At 40.4% G+C, this 21,753-nt stretch overlaps 1 protein-coding gene across 2 annotated transcripts in view; it reads left to right on the top strand.

Annotated features, from left to right (window-relative positions):
- The window catches only part of IKZF5 (IKAROS family zinc finger 5), a 45,136-nt gene that overhangs the window by 981 nt on the left and 22,402 nt on the right, over nucleotides 1-21,753 (top strand). The gene's annotated exons all lie outside the window — the stretch shown is intronic.

The raw sequence follows: 21,753 nt of genomic DNA on the forward strand, positions 1-21,753 counted from the left end.
TGCCTGTGCTGGGGTGCAGGGCATCTATAGGTACACCCAGGGCATACTGAATAGTGTCTGACTGTGCTAGTGTGCAGGGCATCTATAGGTACACTCAGGGCATACTGAATAGTGTTTGCCTGTGCTGGTCTGTAGGGCATCTATAGGTACACCCAGGGCATACTGAATAGTGGTTGCCTGTGCTGGTGTGCACGGCATCTATAGGTACACCCAGGGCATACTGAATAGTGTTTGCCTGTGCTGGTGTGCAGGGCATATATAAAGGCACGCAGAGCATACTGAATAGTGGTTGCCTGTGCTGGTGTGCAGGGCATATCTAAAGGCACCCAGGGCATACTTAATAGTGTTTGCCTGTGCTGGTGTGCAGGGCATATATAAAGGCACCCAGGGCATACTGAATAGTGTTTGTGCTGGTGTGCAGGCAGGGGCGTATTTAGGTTTTGTGCTGCCCTAGGCACTCAAAATTCTGCTGCCCCCCCCCCCAGGTTTAAGGCCTTATTTTATACATAATATTTTTGGGGCAGGGTGTAAAAAATAAAAAAAAATGTCTTTTTAAGAAGATGTTCACCAGGGCTTGCATTCACTCTGGTCACACACACACACACACACACACACACACACATATACATATATATATCCTAGGGGATAAAGTCACATGATACAATCATAATAAAGTACAGTATATACTTGTATTGTTTCTGAATGTATTAAATGCATACAACATATTTGCAGTTGTGTTTTAAGTCACATAGTTGTATAGATTCAGCAATAAATACTTATTCTTTGCATGTATGACAGTTAGACAAACAGTAAATGTACAAGTATTTAGTGACTAATCCGTTTAAGTATTTTAATGCCTAATGAAGATGAATTGAAGGGAGAAAGGCATATGCTGTTTCACAGTGGTCACGTTGTAGTGCACACTGCACTGTTTAGTCTGTGAGTCTCAATCATGCGGTGGAGCCAGGAAGAATACCGCATTCCCTCTCAGTCCAGGCCAGGCTGCGCAAGTGAGCTCCGCCTCCACTGTCACCACGTCATGTGCACCCACATATAATCCCATTGGATAGCAATAGCTGGGCCAGCCATTTAAGTAATTAGTAATTGGTTGATTTAGCCACCCGGACCTGAGTTCAGTAGAGTGGCCCTAGGGACTCAAAATTCTGCTGCCCCTTAAAAATCTGCTGCCCTAGGCACCAGCCTTGGTGGCCTATGCCTTAATACGCCCCTGTGTGCAGGGCATATATAAAGGCAATCAGGACATGCACGTGCAAGGCTTTTGTATGTGCAAAATATTCAATTCAACCACAGCACTCAGTATTTCTGCAAAACATTTCCAAAGCAACATAAAGGTATATACTGAGCCCTTAATCATGATTAAGGTCTCAGTATATCCAGAAACATCGCCTTGTATGGGGATTACACTTTAATAAAGAACAATTGCTGTTGTTTTTTCATTTAATCATCATTCATATGGGCACCTAGAATCCTAATTCCTAATAGCTATGTGCTGGAGTTTCTATATATATATGGGTACCAATAGTATTCATTTGTATTTGCTAGAGCAAAATGACTTGCATAGGAGCAGAATTAAAGGCACTTGATAGTCAAAATTAATTTTTCATGGTTCAGATGGAGAATCCAGTTTTAAGAGACTTTCAATTTACCTTTGTTATCAACCAGCTTACTTTGATTTATCTTGGTATCCTTTGCTAAAATACATGCCTAGGTAGGCTCAGGAGCAGCAATGCATGACTGGGAGTTATCTGGTGATTGGTTGCTACACACATATGCCTCTTGTCATTGGATTGCCACATGTGTTCTGCAAGCTCCTAGTAGTGCATTGCTGCTCTGTAGCTGACATTTAAGGAACATGAAACACAACATTTTTCTTTCATGATTCACACTGTACAATTGTTAATAATAATAAAAAAAAAGGTTCCAAATAACTCTATCAAATTGACTTGGTCAATAAATGTCCTCTGTTGAAAAGCAGGTAAGTAGGCTCATCATTGTGCACGTGTCTGGAGCAATATATGGCAGCAACCTTGCAAGAATACTTTTCAACAATGTTGTACATTTGCAAGAGCACTAGGCGGTAGCAGTGTTTGCTGCCTTATAGTGCCCCAGAGACGTGTGCGCTACCTACCTCAGATTTGATCATAGAAGTAAATAGAACCTTTTTCAAGACAAGGAAAGTATACACATTTTTTATCCTTGCTGAAGTGAGTGAAATAAAAATTAAATATAGTGTGGTTTATTAGGATGTCAATCAAACATTTGTATGAACAGAACTGTTGACTGCTTGTTTTGTTTTTAACCCCTTAATGACCACAGCACTTTTCCATTTTCTGTCCGTTTGGGACCAAGGCTATTTTTACATTTTTGCGGTGTTTGTGTTTAGCTGTAATTTCCCTCTTACTCATTTACTGTACCCACACATATTATATACCGTTTTTCTCGCCATTAAATGAACTTTCTAAAAATACCATTATTTTCATCATATCTTATAATTTACTATAAAAAAAATTATAAAATATGAGGAAAAAATGGAAAAAAACACACTTTTTTTAAATTTGACCCCCAAAATCTGTTACACATCTACAACCACCAAAAAAAAACCATGCTAAATAGTTTCTAAATTTTGTCCTGAGTTTAGAAATACCCAATATTTACATGTTCTTTGCTTTTTTTGAAAGCTATAGGGCCATAAATACAAGTAGTATTTTGCTATTTCCAAACTACTTTTTTTCAAAATTAGCGCTAGTTACATTGGAACACTAATATCTTTCAGGAATCCCTGAATATCCATTGACATGTATATATTTTTTTTTAGAAGACATCCCAAAGTATTGATCTAGGCCAATTTTGGTATATTTCATGCCACCATGTCACCGCCAAATGCGATCAAATACAAAAAATCGTTCACTTTTTCACAAATTTTTTCACAAACTTTCGGTTTCTCACTGAAATTATTTACAAACAGCTTGTGCAATTATGGCACAAATGGTTGTAAATGCTTCTCTGGGATCCCCTTTGTTCAGAAATAGCAGACATATATGGCTTTGGCATTGCTTTTTGGTAATTAGAAGGCCGCTAAATGCCGCTGCGCACCACACGTGTATTATGCCCAGCAGTGCAGGGGTTAATTAGGGAGCTTGTAGGGAGCTTGTATGGTTAATTTTAGCTTTAGTGTAGTGTAGTAGACAACCCAAAGTATTGATCTAGGCCCATTTTGGTATATTTCATGCCACCATTTCACCGCCAAATGCGATCAAATAAAAAAAAAAACGTTAAATTTTTCACAATTTTAGGTTTCTCACTGAAATAATTTACAAACAGCTTGTGCAATTATGGCACAAATGGTTGTAAATGCTTCTCTGGGATCCCCTTTGTTCAGAAATAGCAGATATATATGACTTTGGCGTTGCTTTCTGGTAATTAGAAGGCCGCAAAATGCTGCTGCGCATCACACGTGTATTATGGCTAGCAGTGAAGGGGTTAATTAGGAAGTTTGTAGGGAGCTTGCAGGGTTAATTTTAGCTTTAGTGTAGAGATCAGCCTCCCACCTGACACATCAGACCCCCTGATCCCTCCCAAACAGCTCCCTTCCCTCCCCCACCCCACAATTGTCCCCGCCATCTTAAGTACTGGCAGAAAGTCTGCCAGTACTAAAATAAAAGCTTTTTGGGGGGTTTAGGTTTTTTTAAAAAAAAATAAAAAAATTATTCTGCTGTGTAGGACCCCCCTTAGCCTCCAACCTCCCTGATCCCCCCAAAACAGCTCTGTAACCTTCCCCATCTGCCTTATTGGGGGCCATCTTGGGTACTGGCAGCTGTCTGCCAGTACCCAGCTTGCACAAAAAAAGGGCTTTTTTTTCTTATTTTTTTTTTTTTCTGTAGTGTAGCTTCCCCAACCCCCCCCCCCCAAACCCCCACCACCTCATTGATCGTTTTTTTTTTTAACTATTTAAACTGATTATAACTTGTTAATTTAACACCATTTTCTGTAGTGTAGCGGTTCCCACCCGCTCCCTCCCCGTGCACGCCCCCGCCCTCCCGTGCACGCGCGCACGTCCGTGCTCGCCCCCCGGGCATCCCCGCCCACGATCCCGCCCCCCTCCACATCTCCAGGGCCATCGATGGCCGCCACCCGCCTCCCGGTACTGCTCCCACCCACCAACGAAGGAAGCCACCGATCTCCGGTGCAGAGAGGGCCACAGAGTGGCTCTCTCTGCATCGGATGGCTTCAAAAGGTTATTGCAGGATGCCTCCATATCGAGGCATCACTGCAATAACCGGAAAGCAGCTGGAAGCAAACGGGATCGATTCCAGCTGCTTTCCACATCGAGGACGTGCAGGGTACGTCCTCAGGCATTAACTGCCTTTTTTTTGAGGACGTACCCTGCACGTCCTCGGTCGTTAAGTGGTTAAATAAGTTCTAATACATTTTATACACACAAACAAACCCAGAAAATGACTGAATTACAGTTATTTACACAAATTAGGTTAAAGTGAAGGTCAAGTCCGTGTTACTCGTTTGGGCCGTTCAGCTCTTTGTTTTAAATGAACCTAACTTTCATTCATCATATTTGTCACTTTTTTTTTTACCTTGTTTTTGTTCCCCGTTATACCGTACTTGTCCGCCCGTCATCTTAGATAACTTGATTGACAGATATGTACGATGTTATGCTCCAATCTCTGTTTCCCCCAGGGGCGTTCAGCCCCTTTTTTAAAATGTCACTTCTAAGAATTGCGCATGCGTAACTTCATGAGGAGCGTCATGTCTCTGAGGCTCGTTCATGAGATGCGCATGCGTATTCAGCTTGCTGTTTCCGCAATCGATATATAACTACAACAATAACAATCGCGTACAAGTAAGTAAAAAGAAGCTGTCAATAATTATGATCTAATCGTGTGTGACAATATTGAATTTTGCCAGCACAAACTTTGTCAAGCCAAGAATTTAATAATTAATACAAAATAATGTAAAAATCAGAGAATCTCAAGCGGTTCCGTAATAGACAAAAAAATGATAACGTTGCCCACGATCGCATAGTACTCAATCAATGTATGTATTCATTCATTGAATACTATGATTCACTTACGTGACCGCAAAATGTAATGCTTTTCGGTGCATATACGCATGCGCAGTTCGTTTCCATATGTTGTGCACGCGCTTTAGACAGACGTAGCGAGCGTGTTTGACCGCTCGCTACGTCATAAACCCAGAATAAGGAAGTGTTGGAGGGGTGGAGTCCCAATGAAAACAGGTAGGATTTTAATATTTATTTTTTTTATAGAAAGGAATATGCAAATAAAAAAAAAGTTAGCGACTAGGATGCTTAGAAGATATTTAATTAGGGAAGTAGACGAAAATTGACCTTCACTTTAAACTATGTGTATTATAAGCTTTAGTCACTGGTTAACAGAACAACTTTCATCATGTTATAAATGACATCTGGTGTGAGCTTATATTTCAATATTCTAATATTTTATAAATCATAAAACGCCACATGTGCCATTAAAAACATCATAAAGTCTATAACAAATAATTCAGTAGTCAAAGTGCTTTTTTTGTTTATCAAATTAACCAATACTTTTGTCTCCATGATGCTCCATAGAAGAAAAGAGATCCAAAATATCCAGTATTTATTATAGGCACATATTATGCCCATTTTAAAACTAGCAACCCTGTACTGATATGTGTTAACCCTTGCAAAGCATGTCATTTTTTATAACTATAATGGCCCTTTATTCCTTACAAAAGGAATAAACACATATATGACACATATATGAGCTTGCAAAGCTGCCAAGGGAGTCCTGTGCAGGGCATAAGAGATAAAGGAACAATAAACACCTTGTAAATATGACATTTATTTTGTCTTGCTATAGAATAGCATATCAGCCAATTTTAAACATTTAAAAAAACAAAGTAACACCCTACTGGCTGATTAAAGTCCCTTTACAATGAGATGTGGCTACAGAGGAAATTTTGATGTAAAATATCTTCCATTTTTTGCGTAGAGATGTTCAGGGGATATTTTCTTGTCAACTTTTTACAGATTTGTTGCATCACTTCCAAGTGTTTCATCATTTGGGCATCATGTCGCTTTAATGCCAACTTAAGAAAGATATGTGGTAGGCTTAGCCTTGAGAAGTCAGCAGGCTGCATTTTTAAGATGTTAGAATTGCAAAAAACAATAATTAAAGTATTATGCAAAGCATGGATTAACAAAGTTGTCCAAAATCCAGGACCCAGCAATTTATAGTGTGTTTGTGTGTGTATGTATATATATACACACACACACACAGTATGTAAATTACTCATAACTAAACATTTTATATACAAATCTCAAGATATTTACTGTCTCTTCAATTTGTGGTTGTCTTACATATCCCTTTGCTGGAGTTAAAGGGATACTAAGCCCCATTTTTTTTTATTTTTTTTTTATGATTCAAAAAGAGCATGCTATTTTAAGCAAAGTTCTCATTTACTCATATTATTACATTTTCTTTGTTCTCTTGCTATCTTTTTGAAAAAGCAGGAATATCCGCTTAAGAGCCTGTGTTCTGTCGAAAACTCCAATGTGTCGAAAACTCTAATTGGCTCTATTGCGTAAGCGTGCAACAACATTAGACAAACCCCGTTGAGTTTTCCAATCGCCATAAAGGTTTCTGGGAGTTGTAGTAATGTTTTTCTTAACTTTAGAGTTTAAATATTTGTAGGGCACACAGCTAAGTTTACTAGTAATTTGTCTGTCCCACACAGCAACACATATAGACAACAAAATAACTTTTAACCTGGTGTACTACTTTTTGTTATATACACTAGCAAAAGTGACATTTCATGTGTTGCTGTGTGGGACAGACGCGTTACTAGTAAACTTATATAAGATAGCAATGATTTTGATAATCAGTGACACCCAAATACATATTAGTTATAAAAAAATTACTACAACTTCACGAAACCTTTACTGCGTATGGAAAACCCAACGGGGTTTGTGTAATGCTGTTGCGTGTGCGCATGCATGCGCACTACAGCCAATTGGTGTTTTCGACAGAACACCGGCCTATTTTATGCACCTGCATAAACAGAAGAGTAAAGTCCAAATATTCTGAACAACAAAAGGAATATAACTGAAATTGCTACATTCAGATCTAATTATACTGGGCTGTAAGGACAAGAAAATGCTTCTATCATTGCCATAGACACAGCTGAGTCTTTAGCGGATGACTCCGCTTCTTATTGGTGGATTCTGCAATAGTATACTCATGCACTTTTTTCTGAGCTGACAGAGGAACAGGCAGGCAGAAGTGTGTGCATGTGCTGTGTACTCTTTATTTTATTTATTGTTTTTATAATAATCTCATTTTCTCTGTGGACAGTGGAAGAAAAACTTTTGTATTAAAATTTTCTGCAAAATATGTAATAGATTCTTACTGAGGAAATACTTCACCAGTGTTCTCCATAGAATATTTTGCCATCCGGGTGGCATTATGAAGTAGTTGGGTAAAGGCAGTGTAATACTTTGCAATATTATAACAACATTTGTTATTTATGTTACTTAAAGAGACAGTAGACACCTTGTAATTGCAAGGCATTCACGTTGTGTTGCTATAGAATAACATATCAATACGCCATTTCCAGTGCTAATGTACCCTAGTAATGATAAAAAACAAATCCTCAATAGGAAAATTAAAAGTTCCTCAATAGGAAAATAAAAAGTGTATAATGGTGAGCAAATAATGGTTGTAGTGTTTTATTTCTCACTCTCTGCCAGCCGCTTTAAGGGTATTGCAGCGATGCCTAAATATTGAGGCATTGTGAAATACCCTTTTTAAGCTGATGCAGAGAGGGCCACTCTGTGGCCCTCTCTGCATCGGCCATCGATGGCCGTGATCGTTGGTGGGTGGGAGCCGATGCATGGAGGCGGGTGGGCGGCCATCGGTGGTAGGAAGAAGTCAGAGGGGGGGGGGCGGGATGGTGGGCGGAGTCACCGGGGTGCGCACTGGGGCGGCAGGCGGGCATGTGCACAGGGGAGGGATACGAGAGAGGCGGGTGGGCGGCCCATCGTTGGATCAGTTCTGGCAGTGCGCGCGGGGGGGAATGCTGCTATGTATGGGAAAGAGGGAGGGGGGGAATAAGTAATAATTGTTGGGAAAGGGATCTGGGAGGGGGGGTAGGGTATAAATAGGTAAAGGGGGGAGGGTTAGAGAACTGTTTTGGGGGTTCAGGGAGGTTAGTGGCTAAGGGGGGATCCAACACTGCAGAATAAATATGTATAAAAAAAAAAAAAAGCCTTTTATTTTAGTACTGGCAGACTTTCTCCCAGTACTTAAGATGACGGTGACAATTATGAGATGGGGGAAGGATGAGAGCTGTTTGAGAGGGATCAGGGGGTGGGATGTTTCAGGTGGGAGGCTGATCTCTACACTACTGCTAAAATTAACCCTACAAGCTACCTAATTAACCCCTTAACTGCTGGGCATAATACAAGTGTGGTGCTCAGCGGCATTTAGTGGCCTTCTAATTACCAAAAAGCAATGCCAAAGCCATATATGTCTGCTATTTCTGAACAAAGGGGATCCCAGAGAAGCATTTACAACCATTTGTGCCATAATTTGACACGCTGTTTGTAAATAATTTCAGTGAGAAACCTAAAGATTTTTTTATCGCATTTGTCAATGAAATGGTGGCATGAAATATATTAAAATGGGCCTAGATCAATACTTTGGGTTGTCTACTAAAAAAAAAATATATACATGTGAAGGGTTATTCAGGGATTCCTGACAGATATCAGTGTTACAATGTAACTATCGCTAATTTTGAAGAAAAAAAAATGGTTTGGAAATAGCAAAGTGCTACTTGTACTTATTGCCCTATAACTTGCAAAAAAAAAGCAAAGAACATACAGGTGGTCATGTGACTGCTATTGAAAAGCATTGAGAAGCAGTGCATTGATTAAAATAGCCAGTAGGTGGAGCTGTCCGCTTGTGTTGCAGCAAAGATATGCAAGCCAAGCAAGCTGAAATTAATCAGTTTAACCAGACCTGAGCTATCGAGCAGATTTCAAAGGAGCAAGATCTTTCTGTCTATAAATCAGTCCAGATTGGAATGCATAGAAAGAACTGTTTGCAGAAAAATGCAAGAAAAGTCTGTGTTGTGTGATTATTTTATTAGGTTTATAATGCTGTTTAGCAAATGTTTTTGCTCATTTAACTTAGTTTAATTATATATTCTGAGTTGTGTAATTATTTTATTAGGTTTATAATGCTGTTTAGCATTCAAAGTCTTCATTTCAAAGCTTTAAAATAATGTATTAGGTGTTACTTATGCCAATTTTGAGAGGGGTCTGGAACCTAACTCCCTCACTTCCCATTGACTTACATTATAAACTGGGTTTCAATTTACAACGGTTTTGATTTACAACCATTCCTTCTGGAACCTAACCCCGACGTAAACTGAGGGCTACCTGTATAAACATTGGGTATTTCTAAACTCAGGACAAAATTTAGAAATTGTTTAGCAAAGTTAGAAAAAGTGTGTTGTTTTTTTTTTAATCATATTTTTTATAGTAAATTATAAGATTTGATGAAAATAATGGTATCTTTAGAAAGTCCATTTAATAGTGAGAAAAACTAATAATAATAAGCCTTTCCACCCACTACGGCTGCAGGTTTTAATCAGACCGCTGCTTCCCTAATCTTTCACCACCTCTAAAGTGGCGAAATTCAATCTCTGCGGTCTAGTCCGACAGGGGAGATTGACAGCTCCTGCCCGTGCACAGCCAATCACGCCAGAGGCGAGCTGCGGCAGACAGGGGCACGTATGTAATGTCCTGTCTGCCTCAGCTTGATAAATCGCCCTCTATGTGTGTGTGTACAGTAAATGAGTAAGAGGAAAATTACAGCTAAACACAAACATTGCAGAAATGTAAAAATAGCCCTGGTCCTTAACAGTAAGAAAATAAAAAAATGGTCTGGTCCCTAAGGGGTTAATATACTTTTTACCTCTGTGAGTACCTTGTATATAAGCCTCTGCAGACTGCCACCTTATTTCAGTTCTTTTCACAGACATACACTTTTGCCAATCAGTGCCCTCTCATAAGTAACTCCATGGTCGTGAGCACAATGTTATCTATATGGCACACATGAATTAACGCCATCTAGCTGTGAACAACTGTCAAATGCATTCAGATAATAGGTGGCCTTCAAGGGCTTAGAAATTAGCATATGAGCCTACCTAGGTTTAGCTTTCAACAAAGAATACCAATAGAACAAAGCAAGTTTGATGATAAAAGTTAATTGGAAAGTTGTTTAAAATTACATGCCCTATCTGAATCATAAAAGTTGGATTTTGACTAGACTGTCCCTTTAAGAAGTTAAAAGCACAACATGAAATGTCTTCTAGCGGGTGACATCAAAAGGAACTCCGGCATTCAATTTGGAAAACGCTCGGTGCAGAGAATATTCTCCATATTCCTACAAAACAATCTCATAAATTGAGACAAGATGGACTCCTGAATGTGGACATTTCATGATGTGCTTTTAGTTTCCTAATACTGAGTAAGTGCAATTGTCTTAGCACTTGCTGTGTAATAATACGTTTCACTTGAGTCAGAGCTGCGCTTGTTTTGTTCCTTTCTTTTAGATGAAGAACAACATATCAACCAAGTCTTAACATTTTATAACAAATTAACATCCTTTTTAGACCCACCATTTGCCTTATTTGGAGGAGCCAATCTGGTTATTTAGTCTGCAGACTACAAGGCTAACCGCAGTCATAATGTTAGTATAAAGTACATTGTCTTACAGTTGTTCTTAATTTAAACCATTTAGGCCCTGATATGCAGCAAGGTTAGCCTTGAGATGTCAGCAGAGTGCATTTCAAGTTCTGAATGTTAGAAAATCTTCAATTTTCAGAGCTGTTACATAAAAAGAGGGCAAACTAAATAATGAAAGTATATTTCCAAGTTGTTTTATTAGGCATAACTAAACCTTTTATATAATAAAAAGTCACAAGCTGTTTACTGTCCTTTTAAGCTATCCAAAGCACAAATTAATTGCAAAGTTTAACATTAATTGATTTAATGATTATTTGAGAAACAAATATAGAAAAAAAAAATGCTAATTTTAGCTTAACATTGGCTTAAATTTTAGCCAAGTGGTGTGTCCATTGAATAGGTCTTGGGGAGAACACTGCTTTACTATTCTTGAACAATGGAATAATAAAGATATAGAAAAATGACTGTAATGTCCTGTTCAGCATGTTTGTAAAGGGAGAAGTTTGTTGGTCCTCTGAAGTGTATCAAAGTTGTAAGTTCTATTAGCGTACAGGCCATGATACTAGTCTGAGAAGTTCTCAGCAGTAGACGAGCATTGTTCATCAAACTCACATGACACACGCATAGCTGTGTTTGCCAACTGCAAGGTTCTTTGAACTGCACAGTAGCAAACATGGCTGTATTTATTCAACCTCCATAGTCCATAGCACACAAGATGAGGTCCAGACAGGACGTAAAAACTTCATTGAAATCTGGAGACAGTTCCGATTTGTTGGGGCCAGCTGTTTGTATAATGTGTACATATTTCTTTGCTATTTATTTATTCCTAATATTTCAAAAGTACAAAACAAAAATCATCCTGAAAATATGAAGCAGAGCTTGCTAAAGAAAAACTCTGCACAATCTTTACGTTTTTCTTTATCTAAATCAATGTATTTGATAGTGTATTATTACAATGCCTTTTTAAAAAGAAATGAATATTTCTGTGGTGAATAAAGCAAAATGTTCTGTATGGATTGTCCCTTTTGACCAATGAATGGTTAATAGATACAAAGGTATTTGTTGATTTTTTTTATTTTTTTTCACTGTCAGAACTTTTAGTTAAGATTTTTTTAGCATGTTTAACGGCTTCTCTTTTATATACATGTTAGTATTAATTGTTAGTACTTTTATACTTTTAAATGCCATGAACGGAGGGTCATTTTGGCTATCAAGTTTCCCCTGGGTCGCTGGCTGCCTTACAATCAGGAGATATATCTTGCAGGTGTGCATGTTGTCTACGTTTAACATACTTTTATATACACAAGACAAGCCCTGCTCTTGCTCAGTTGATTGCACAAGTGCAGGGTCAACATTGCACAATCGGACACTCATTAAAGGGACAGTCTACTCCAGAATTTTTATTTTTTTTAAAAGATAGATAATTCCTTTATTACCAATTTCCCAGTTTTCTATAACCAACACAGTTATATTAATATACTTTTTGTCTCTGTAATTACCTTGTATCTAAGCCTCTGCAGACTGCCCCTTATCTCAGTTTTTTTTGACAGACTTTCATTTTAGCCTATCAGTGCTGACTCCTAGGGAACTTCACAGACTTGAGCACATTTATCTATATGGCACACATGAACTAATGCCCTCTAACTGTGAAAAACTGTAAAATCCATTCAGATAAGAGGCGGCCTTCAATGGCTTAGAAATTAGCAGATGATAAAAGTAAATTGGAAAGTTGTTTAAAATGACATGCCCTATCTGTATTATGAATATGGAGAGTGAATGCGTTCCACAATTCGCAATCTTGAGCAGACAAGTTGACTACATGTGAATGTGGTCCGTCCGCACATTAATACATCTGTCTTTGAGCATAACTACCTTTTTTTTTAATCTCATGTAGGCATTCTCAAGTCACTAACTGTTATGGATGTGAGACATCTACTGACTGTATTTGCACTGTGAATGTTTGTTTGAGAACAGCTGTGGTTTAAATGTCTTCATTGTGAATTTATAGAAACTTAAACAGCATATTCATGATTAACAATGCTTTATAGTCATTAACAGTGTCTGTTGTTAGGGACAAAGTTATTCACCCTTTCCTGTGGGACCACCCAGCTCTGTACATATACACTGTGCCTGTTGTATATACAAACATACCATCAGGACGTGAGCACACACCAAAGACTGTGTGGGGGATTCTGTGACACTGGTGTGCTTGTGAGTTAAGTTATAATTAAGTAATTAAGATTCAGTAGTTAGTCACCCAGACATAGGAACAGGCTTGCACAGTACCTGTCTCCCATGAATTCTGAAATGCTATCTTTTTTTTTTTTTTTTTTTTATAAGAGACTTTTTTATTATGACAAATATTTTTATTAGGTGATCCAGAGGTTTTGAATATACTGTTTATATGGGGATATTCCTAAAAATGGTATTCCTTTTTTTGCTGTGGGCCCAATTATCAAAACTTCACCAGGGCTGACTTCAGGGTTTAAAAAAGCATCTGTCCCTGCGAGTTGCGAGATGTTTCTCATGGAAAGTAAGGGAGTTGAATGGAAGGTAATATTCAGGAGCGAATTTAGGAAGGGTGAAGGGGGTACGCTTAAAAAATTAAATATTACCGTCAGCACAAATCAGATTAATCTGCTTTCAGAGTATAGTACCTTGCAATCACCTCTATTTTCTTATACATGTGTTTTCAAGAAAAAAAACTGAGTGCTGCAGGAGAAAATTCAGCTACACCCTTGGAATACCCCTTTTTAACACACTAGTAAAGGTAGGAAACTTATTTTACAATAAGGAAAAAAATACACTTTGAATTTTGCATTATAATACAAATTTTTTTCCTAAGATATGGTGAGTCCACAATGTCATCAATTACTGTTGGGAATACCAATCCTGGCCAGCAGGAGGAGGCAAAGAGCACCACAGCAAAGCTGTTATGTTGTCACTCCCCTACTCATAATCCCCAGTCATTCTCTTTGCTTCTGTAAATGGAGGAGGTGAAGTTTTTTGGTATCTGAAGAAAATTAGTTTTCTTTCGCTGCATGCAAGATTTTTTGGGTCTAACCGTAGTCCACATTAGTCTCTTCAGTAGGGTAGTGGTGGCTTTAAAGCAGTTAAGAACTTGTGAGGTGGGCCTTGCTGCGTTTTTCCTAACATATTTGCTGCCCATGTTACAGAAAGCCAGAGTAGGTTTACTCTGTTCTTTCTTTTATTTCACAGGCCTCTGTAAGGAGTGGCATCCTTCCACGCCGTGTGAGCTGTCCTCCTACCGGACGGCTAGATATGCAGGTAAGTGCCTTTTTGTCTTCTGAGGCTAGGAGGCTGGCACTGAAAGCGTTAAGCTGAGATGCTGGCCAATATCTCTGCACAAATTATGGGACTAGAATCCTGGGTATAGGATTAATACTGGCAGTGAGCAGGCACTTTTCTGTGTGACATTGAGACTGGTTTAATCTCCTTTGTGGGCTATAAGGAGTTAACCATACTTAGGCTCATCACATATTTTAATTGGTTTATCAGTGGTACTATACAAACAGGTTATTTTAGCTCTACGCTACCCTAATTATGTATGCGGTCTCTTGCCGGCTCTAACGTATTATCTGTCAGGCAACGGCTTTTCAGTATTGTCTCTTCCGGTTTTAAAACACGCGCGCTTTCATACTCTGGCCCAGTTTTCAATTGCCGGTCGTGTGATTTCTCCGCTCATAGAGAATATCGGAGCAGTGGTTCACGGCTGCATTAGATTGCTCGTTGGTTCGAAGGGCAGGCAGGCACCTCAGTCATCAGCCTTTGGTGTAGAGGTGTCTTTTATATTTTTCGTAATATTCTTTCATCGGTCACAATAAAGGGTTACTCAGTATGAAGTTCTATTATGAAGTTCTACTTTTAGACTAAACGTCTTTGTAATATTTAAAGTGACAGTACCTCTTTAAAATAGAGACACATTATTCTAATTCAATTTCATGCAGCAGGATTTGACCATTATGAAGTGTCTCCTTTGTTTGGAGAACCAAGTTGTGCCACCATTGCAATTTTGTTCCTAATGTATAGAGGACTTTGCAAAATAAAGATAAACTTTTAAATTCTGAGCCATCTGTCTCTCAGGATGATGCTGTTCAGGCAATGCCACAGTTTTCTCCTCAAATGTCCCAAGCCTTAGTGGTGTCACATACAGTGCCCTGTGGTTCCTCTCAGTCTCCTGGAGGAGTTTATTTGCCTGCAGAAATGGCTGCCCAGGTATCTTCAGTGGTATCTGAGGCCTTATCTGCTATTTCTATGCTAAAGGGAAAACACAAGAGGAACATTAGTGGATCAGATGTTAAGGTTTCTGCTCCAACCTCTGCTACTCAGATACCCCTCTCTCATAAGTCTGATGAGGAGGATACGTCAGTAGCCTCTGAGTGTGAAATCTCAGATTCAGACAGTATAATTCCTTCATCTGATGCTGAAGTGGTGTCCTTCAGATTTAAGCTTGAACACCTTTGCGTATTGTTAAAGGAGGTTTTAGCTACTTTGGACGACTCTGACCCGCCTGTCGTTGTCAACCCTAAACAATCAAGTAAACTTAATAAATACTTTGATGTTCCTTCCTCGGGGAAGTGTTTCTTGTTCCAGACTGTGCAATGGAGATTATTGCGCAGGAATGGGAGAAGCCAGGGATTCCATTTTCCCCGTCTCCTGTTTTTAAAAAGATGTTTCCTGTCGCTGAGTCCATTAAACATGCATGGCGTATGTTGCCTAAAGTAGAAGGGGCCATCTCTACTCTGGGTAAGAGAACTACTATTCCTATAGAGGATAGCTGCTCGTTCAAAGATCCTTTGGACAAAAAGCTGGAGGCATATTTGAAGAAGATGTATTTTCATCAAGGCCTTCAGTGGCAACCAGCAGTTTGTATGGCCACGGTGTCCAGTGCGGCATCTTACTGGTTCAATGCTCTGTCGGAGTCTCTTCAAGTTGAGATTCCTTTGGAGAAAATCCAAGATAGGATTAAGGCTCTCAAGCTAGCCAATTCCTTTATTTCTGATGCCACCATGCAAATTATTAAACTAGGAGCCAAGATATCTGGCTTCGCTGTGCTAGCCCGCAGGACTTTGTGGCTGAAATCCTGGTCAGCAGATGTAACCTCTAAGTCCAAGCTTTTAGAGCTTCCTTACAAGGGTAAGACCTTGTTTGGCAGAAATAATATCTGACATTACTGGTGGAAAAGGGTCTTTACTACCACAAGACGAGAAGAATAGATCTAAAGGGCGACAAAGTAATTTTCGTTCCTTTCGTAACCCCAAAGGAAAGTCTTCCTCTCCCTCTTTTAAGCAGGACCACTCCAAGTCGTCTTGGAAACCCATTCAGTCTTGGAACTAGGGAAAGCAATCTAAGAAGCCCGCAGCTGAGTCCAAGTCAGACTTTCTCTGCTTTATCCAGCTTGGGTACGAGATGTCCCAGATCCTTGGGCTGTGGACATAGTGTCTCAGGGTTACAAAATAGAATTTAAGAATTTTCCTCCCAGGGACAGGTTTCTTCTGTTATGTGTGATCAGTCCACGGGTCATCATTACTTCTGGGATATAACTCCTCCCCAACAGGAAATGCAAGAGGATTCACCCAGCAGAGCTGCATATAGCTCCTCCCCTCTACGTCACTCCCAGTCATTCTCTTGCACCCAACGACTAGATAGGATGTGTGAGAGGACTATGGTGATTATACTTAGTTTTTATAACTTCAATCAAAAGTTTGTTATTTTACAATAGCACCGGAGCGTGTTGTTGCCTCTCTGGCAGAGTTTGAAGAAGAATCTACCAGAGTTTTTACTATGATTTTAACCGGAGTAGTTAAGATCATATTGCTGTTTCTCGGCCATCTGAGGGAGGTAAAAGCTTCAGATCAGGGGACAGCGGGCAGATGAATCTGCATTGAGGTATGTAGCAGTTTTTATTTTCTGAATGGAATTGATGAGAAAATCCTGCCATACCGTTATAATGACATGTATGTATACTCTACACTTCAGTATTCTGGGGATGGTATTTCACCGGAATTACTCTGTTAAAAGTACACTAAACCTTTTAATAGGTATTTATCATGTTAAACGTTTTTGCTGGAATGTAGAATCGTTTGCATTTCTGAGGTACTGAGTGAATAAATATTTGGGCATTATTTTTCCACTTGGCAGTTACTTGTTTTAATTGTGACAGTTTCGTTTCTCTCTCACTGCTGTGTGTGAGGGGGAGGGGCCGTTTTTGGCGCTCTTTTGCTACGCATCAAAAATTTCCAGTCAGTTACTCTTGTATTTCCTGCATGATCCGGTTCATCTCTAACAGAACTCAGGGGTCTTCAAACTTCTTTGGAGGGAGGTAGATTCTCTCAGCAGAGCTGTGAGACTTATATATTGACTGTGATTAAAAAACGTTGCTCTGTAATTTTTATTTTCAAATTTAATTATTGTTAATTTACTAATGGGAACAAACCTTTGCTAAAAGTTGTGTTGTTTTTAAGGATTGAGACTATAACTGTTTTTCAGTTCATTATTTCAACTGTCATTTAATCGTTTAGTGCTTCTTGAAGGCACAGTACGTTTTTGTTAAATAAGATTGTAACCAAGTTGCAAGTTTATTGCTAGTGTGTTAAACATGTCTGACTCAGAGGAAGATACCTGTGTCATTTGTTCCAATGCCAAGGTGGAGCCCAATAGAAATTTATGTACTAACTGTATTGATGCTACTTTAAATAAAAGCCAATCTGTACAATTTGAACAAATTTCACCAAACAGCGAGGGGAGAGTTATGCCGACTAACTCGCCTCACGTGGCAGTACCTGCATCTCCCGCCCGGGAGGTGCGTGATATTATGGCGCCTAGTACATCTGGGCGGCCATTACAGATAACATTACAAGATATGGCTACTGTTATGACTGAAGTTTTGGCTAAATTACCAGAACTAAGAGGCAAGCGTGATCACTCTGGGGTGAGAACAGAGTGCGCTGATAATACTAGGGCCATGTCTGATACTGCGTCACAGCTTGCAGAGCATGAGGACGGAGAGCTTCATTCTGTGGGTGACGGTTCTGATCCAAACAGATTGGATTCAGATATTTTAAATTTAAATTGGAAAACCTCCGTGTATTACTAGGGGAGGTTTTAGCGGCTCTTAATGATTGTAACACTGTTGCAATACCAGAGAAATTGTGTAGGTTGGATAAATACTTTGCTGTACCGGCGAGTACTGACGTTTTTCCTATACCTAAGAGACTAACTGAAATTGTTACTAAGGAGTGGGATAGACCCGGTGTGCCGTTCTCACCCCCTCCAATATTTAGAAAGATGTTTCCAATAGACGCCACCACACGGGACTTATGGCAAACGGTCCCTAAGGTGGAGGGAGCAGTTTCTACTTTAGCTAAGCGTACCACTATCCCGGTGGAGGATAGCTGTGCTTTTTCAGATCCAATGGATAAAAAATTAGAGGGTTACCTTAAGAAAATGTTTGTTCAACAAGGTTTTATATTGCAACCCCTTGCATGCATCGCGCCGATTACGGCTGCGGCAGCATTTTGGATTGAGTCTCTGGAAGAGAACCTTAGTTCATCTACGCTGGACGACATTACGGACAGGCTTAGAGTCCTTAAACTAGCTAATTCATTCATTTCGGAGGCCGTAGTACATTTAACCAAACTTACGGCTAAGAACTCAGGATTCGCCATTCAGGCACGTAGAGCGCTGTGGCTAAAGTCCTGGTCAGCTGATGTAACTTCTAAGTCCAAATTACTTAATATTCCTTTCAAGGGGCAAACTTTATTTGGGCCCGGTTTGAAAGAAATTATCGCTGACATTACAGGAGGTAAGGGCCACGCCCTGCCTCAAGACAAAGCCAAAGCTAAGGCTAGACAGTCTAATTTTCGTCCCTTTCGGAATTTCAAAACAGGAGCAGCATCAACTTCCACTGCACCAAAACAGGAAGGAGCTGTTGCTCGTTACAGACAAGGCTGGAAACCTAACCAGTCCTGGAACAAGGGCAAGCAGGCCAGGAAACCTGCTGCTGCCCCAAAGACAGCATGAACCGAGGGCCCCCGATCCGGGACCGGGTCTAGTGGGGGGCAGACTCTCTCTCTTCGCCCAGGCTTGGGCAAGAGATGTTCAGGATCCCTGGGCGCTAGAGATCATATCTCAGGGATACCTTCTAGACTTCAAATTCTCTCCCCCAAGAGGGAGATTTCATCTGTCAAGGTTGTCAACAAACCAGATAAAGAAAGAAGCGTTTCTACGCTGTGTACAAGATCTGTTATTAATGGGAGTGATCCATCCGGTTCCGCGGTCGGAACAAGGACAAGGGTTTTACTCAAACCTGTTTGTGGTTCCCAAAAAAGAGGGAACTTTCAGGCCAATCTTGGATTTAAAGATCCTAAACAAATTCCTAAGAGTTCCATCGTTCAAAATGGAAACTATTCGGACAATCTTACCCATGATCCAAAAGGGTCAGTACATGACCACAGTGGATTTAAAGGATGCTTACCTTCACATACCGATTCACAAAGATCATTACCGGTATCTAAGGTTTGCCTTCTTAGACAGGCATTACCAGTTTGTAGCTCTTCCATTCGGATTGGCTACGGCTCCAAGAATCTTCACAAAGGTTCTGGGTGCCCTTCTGGCGGTACTAAGACCGCGAGGAATTTCGGTAGCTCCGTACCTAGACGACATTCTGATACAAGCTTCAAGCTTTCAAACTGCCAAGTCTCATACAGAGTTAGTTCTGGCATTTCTAAGGTCGCATGGATGGAAAGTGAACGAAAAGAAGAGTTCCCTTTTTCCGCTCACAAGAGTTCCATTCTTGGGGACTCTTATAGATTCTGTAGAAATGAAGATTTATCTGACAGAAGACAGATTAACAAAGCTTCTAAATGCATACCGTGTCCTTCATTCCATTCAACTCCCGTCAGTAGCTCAATGCATGGAGGTGATCGGCTTAATGGTAGCAGCAATGGACATAGTTCCCTTTGCACGTCTACATCTCAGACCGCTGCAATTGTGCATGCTGAGTCAGTGGAATGGGGATTACTCAGACTTGTCCCCTACTCTGAATCTGGATCAAGAGACCAGAAACTCTCTTCTATGGTGGCTTTCTCGGCCACATCTGTCCAGGGGGATGCCATTCAGCAGGCCGGACTGGACAATTGTAACAACAGACGCCAGCCTACTAGGTTGGGGCGCTGTCTGGAATTCTCTGAAGGCTCAGGGACAATGGAATCAGGAGGAAAGTCTCCTGCCAATAAACATTCTGGAATTGAGAGCAGTTCTCCATGCCCTTCTGGCTTGGCCCCAGTTAAAGACTCGGGGGTTCATCAGGTTTCAGTCGGACAACATCACGACGGTAGCTTACATCAACCATCAAGGAGGGACAAGAAGCTCCCTAGCAATGATGGAAGTATCAAAGATAATTCGCTGGGCAGAGTCTCACTCTTGCCACCTGTCAGCAATCCACATCCCGGGAGTGGAGAACTGGGAGGCGGATTTCTTGAGTCGCCAGACTTTTCATCCGGGGGAGTGGGAACTTCATCCGGAGGTCTTTGCCCAAATACTTCGACGTTGGGGCAAACCAGAGATAGATCTCATGGCGTCTCGCCAGAACGCCAAACTTCCTCACTACGGGTCCAGATCCAGGGATCCGGGAGCGGTTCTGATAGATGCTTTGACAGCACCTTGGAACTTCGGGATGGCTTATGTGTTTCCACCCTTCCCGCTGCTTCCTCGATTGATTGCCAAAATCAAACAGGAGAGAGCATCAGTGATTCTAATAGCGCCTGCATGGCCACGCAGGACTTGGTATGCAGATCTAGTGGACATGTCATCCTGTCCACCTTGGTCTCTACCTCTAAGACAGGACCTTCTGATACAGGGTCCATTCAAACATCAAAATCTAACTTCTCTGAAGCTGACTGCTTGGAAATTGAACGCTTGATTTTATCAAAACGTGGTTTTTCTGAGTCGGTTATTGATACCCTGATACAGGCTAGGAAGCCTGTTACCAGAAGGATTTACCATAAGATATGGCGTAAATACCTATACTGGTGCGAATCCAAAGGTTACTCCTGGAGTAAGGTTAGGATTCCTAGGATAATGTCCTTTCTACAAGAAGGTTTAGAAAAGGGTTTATCGGCTAGCTCATTAAAGGGACAGATCTCAGCTCTGTCCATCTTGTTACACAGGCGTCTGTCAGAAAATCCAGACGTCCAGGCCTTTTGTCAGGCTTTAGCTAGGATCAAGCCTGTGTTTAAAGCTGTTGCTCCGCCATGGAGTTTAAACTTAGTTCTTAACGTTTTACAGGGTGTTCCGTTTGAACCCCTTCATTCCATTGATATAAAATTGTTATCTTGGAAAGTTCTGTTTTTAATGGCTATTTCCTCGGCTCGAAGAGTCTCTGAGTTATCAGCCTTACATTGTGATTCTCCTTATCTGATCTTTCACTCAGACAAGGTAGTTCTGCGTACTAAACCTGGGTTCTTACCTAAGGTAGTCACTAACAGGAATATCAATCAAGAGATTGTTGTTCCATCCTTGTGTCCAAATCCTTCTTCAAAGAAGGAACGTCTTCTACACAATCTGGATGTAGTTCGTGCCCTCAAGTTCTACTTGCAGGCAACTAAAGATTTTCGCCAAACTTCTTCCCTGTTTGTCGTTTATTCTGGTCAGAGGAGAGGTCAAAAAGCTTCTGCTACCTCTCTCTCTTTTTGGCTTCGTAGCATAATACGTTTAGCCTATGAGACTGCTGGACAGCAGCCTCCTGAAAGAATTACAGCTCATTCCACTAGAGCTGTAGCTTCCACTTGGGCCTTTAAGAATGAGGCCTCTGTTGAACAGATTTGCAAGGCTGCAACTTGGTCTTCGCTTCATACTTTTTCCAAATTTTACAAATTTGACACTTTTGCTTCTTCGGAGGCTATTTTTGGGAGAAAGGTTCTTCAGGCAGTGGTTCCTTCTGTATA

The sequence above is a fragment of the Bombina bombina genome, chromosome 9 (genome assembly GCF_027579735.1).
Source record: "Bombina bombina isolate aBomBom1 chromosome 9, aBomBom1.pri, whole genome shotgun sequence".
NCBI lineage: Eukaryota > Metazoa > Chordata > Amphibia > Anura > Bombinatoridae > Bombina > Bombina bombina.